This window comes from Lathyrus oleraceus, chromosome 3 (assembly GCF_024323335.1).
Source record: "Lathyrus oleraceus cultivar Zhongwan6 chromosome 3, CAAS_Psat_ZW6_1.0, whole genome shotgun sequence".
Taxonomy (NCBI): domain Eukaryota; kingdom Viridiplantae; phylum Streptophyta; class Magnoliopsida; order Fabales; family Fabaceae; genus Lathyrus; species Lathyrus oleraceus.
In genome coordinates, this window is record NC_066581.1 from 294,956,911 (window position 1) to 294,960,130 (window position 3,220).

Below are 3,220 nucleotides of genomic sequence, written 5' to 3' on the forward strand. Positions count from 1 at the left end.
TCTGTAAGCCCATCCCAGACATTTATTGCAAGTACAACATATACAGACATCATCAGATACAGCCTAACATACGGTTCATCCTGATGATTCCTTCAACTATTTCAAGACGGTCTAATGTACGACCCAATGAGACCTTCGTCTCCTCAGATGCTACCTAGTGTACGGTACATTTCTGAAGTGTAGTCTAGTGTACGACTACCCTCTTTTATCATCAGATTCAGCCTAATGGACGGCTCATTCTGCTCAGATACGGTCTAATGTACGACCCAATTAGACTTTCGTCTCCTCTGACGCTACCTAGTGTACGGTACATTTCTGAAGTGTAGTCTAGTGTACGACTACCTCTTACATCATCAGATTCAGCCTAATGGACGGCTCATTCTGCTCAGATACGGTCTAATGTACGACCCAATTAGACTTTCGTCTCCTCTGATGCTACCTAGTGTACGGTACATTTCTGAAGTGTAGTCTAGTGTACGACTACCTCTTACATCATCAGATTCAGCCTAACGGACGGCTCCTTCTGCTACTCAGATACGATCTAGTGTACGATCCACTCTGATCTTTTGTCCCCAGCGAAGTCACCCGCCTAATGGACCACTCCTTCTGTTATTCAGATACGATCTAGTGTACGATCCACTCTGATCTTTTATCCCCAGCAGCGTATGACACACTCTGACTCCTCAGCGAAGTCGACAGCCTAATGGATGACTCACTATACGGTCTAGCGTACGACCCAGTGTGGCGCCCATGTCTTCAAATTGGCCTAATGTACGGCGCAATCTGAAGCTTTCATCATCAAACCTCCCGGATGGCATCTTTAAGCCCATCTCCATCAAGACCAACTGCCGATTGACAAGTGCAAATTTTTAGGACATTCTAGTGTTCAATAATCTTCCACCTCCAGACCACGAATAGCGTACATGCCATCCTAATTCTCTCGGTTCAAGAATATTGAACAGGGGCAGCTGTCATACCCCAAAATTTGCCCGTTAACATTTCAAAGGATTTCTAAAGGCTCTAACTTATTTGGCAAGGCACTGATCTTAAAGGAACAAAAGCCCAGCTACAACAGGCCCAAACTAGCCCGCTCGCTAGGCGAGCAACTCCTTCGCCTAGCGAAGCCTCCGAATGTCAAAATTGGTGGGCTTCATGCTGAGCCCATTAGGTCATGAATTTCATGCTCGCTAGGCGAGCAAATCCTTCGCCTAGCGAATCTTCGCTGCATGTTCGCCTAGCGAAGCTGGCGAACTTATAATTTTCGGGCTTCAGTCTGAGCCCACTAGGTCACCACCCTCACTATAAATACCAGGCACCTCAACCACGGACTCGGACAGACCCGAACAGACCAAGACGGACGGAAACGGATGGAAACCCTGACACAGAAACCCTGAAGGCCGCTCCTCCGCTCCGAATACAGTCAAAATAAAGGTTCATTCAGACAGACACCTTTATCAATTATGTACAAAGTTCGGATACGTATTTCAGATACAATTCATGGGAACATTCATTCTGACAACACTCCGATATCCTCCTAACGATGGCATCTGTAAGCCCATCCCAGACATTTATTGCAAGTACAACATATACAGACATCATCAGATACAGCCTAACATACGGTTCATCCTGATGATTCCTTCAACTATTTCAAGACGGTCTAATGTACGACCCAATGAGACCTTCGTCTCCTCAGATGCTACCTAGTGTACGGTACATTTCTGAAGTGTAGTCTAGTGTACGACTACCCTCTTTTATCATCAGATTCAGCCTAATGGACGGCTCATTCTGCTCAGATACGGTCTAATGTACGACCCAATTAGACTTTCGTCTCCTCTGACGCTACCTAGTGTACGGTACATTTCTGAAGTGTAGTCTAGTGTACGACTACCTCTTACATCATCAGATTCAGCCTAATGGACGGCTCATTCTGCTCAGATACGGTCTAATGTACGACCCAATTAGACTTTCGTCTCCTCTGATGCTACCTAGTGTACGGTACATTTCTGAAGTGTAGTCTAGTGTACGACTACCTCTTACATCATCAGATTCAGCCTAACGGACGGCTCCTTCTGCTACTCAGATACGATCTAGTGTACGATCCACTCTGATCTTTTGTCCCCAGCGAAGTCACCCGCCTAATGGACCACTCCTTCTGTTATTCAGATACGATCTAGTGTACGATCCACTCTGATCTTTTATCCCCAGCAGCGTATGACACACTCTGACTCCTCAGCGAAGTCGACAGCCTAATGGATGACTCACTATACGGTCTAGCGTACGACCCAGTGTGGCGCCCATGTCTTCAAATTGGCCTAATGTACGGCGCAATCTGAAGCTTTCATCATCAAACCTCCCGGATGGCATCTTTAAGCCCATCTCCATCAAGACCAACTGCCGATTGACAAGTGCAAATTTTTAGGACATTCTAGTGTTCAATAATCTTCCACCTCCAGACCACGAATAGCGTACATGCCATCCTAATTCTCTCGGTTCAAGAATATTGAACAGGGGCAGCTGTCATACCCCAAAATTTGCCCGTTAACATTTCAAAGGATTTCTAAAGGCTCTAACTTATTTGGCAAGGCACTGATCTTAAAGGAACAAAAGCCCAGCTACAACAGGCCCAAACTAGCCCGCTCGCTAGGCGAGCAACTCCTTCGCCTAGCGAAGCCTCCGAATGTCAAAATTGGTGGGCTTCATGCTGAGCCCATTAGGTCATGAATTTCATGCTCGCTAGGCGAGCAAATCCTTCGCCTAGCGAATCTTCGCTGCATGTTCGCCTAGCGAAGCTGGCGAACTTATAATTTTCGGGCTTCAGTCTGAGCCCACTAGGTCACCACCCTCACTATAAATACCAGGCACCTCAACCACGGACTCGGACAGACCCGAACAGACCAAGACGGACGGAAACGGATGGAAACCCTGACACAGAAACCCTGAAGGCCGCTCCTCCGCTCCGAATACAGTCAAAATAAAGGTTCATTCAGACAGACACCTTTATCAATTATGTACAAAGTTCGGATACGTATTTCAGATACAATTCATGGGAACATTCATTCTGACAACACTCCGATATCCTCCTAACGATGGCATCTGTAAGCCCATCCCAGACATTTATTGCAAGTACAACATATACAGACATCATCAGATACAGCCTAACATACGGTTCATCCTGATGATTCCTTCAACTATTTCAAGACGGTCTAATGTACGACCCAAT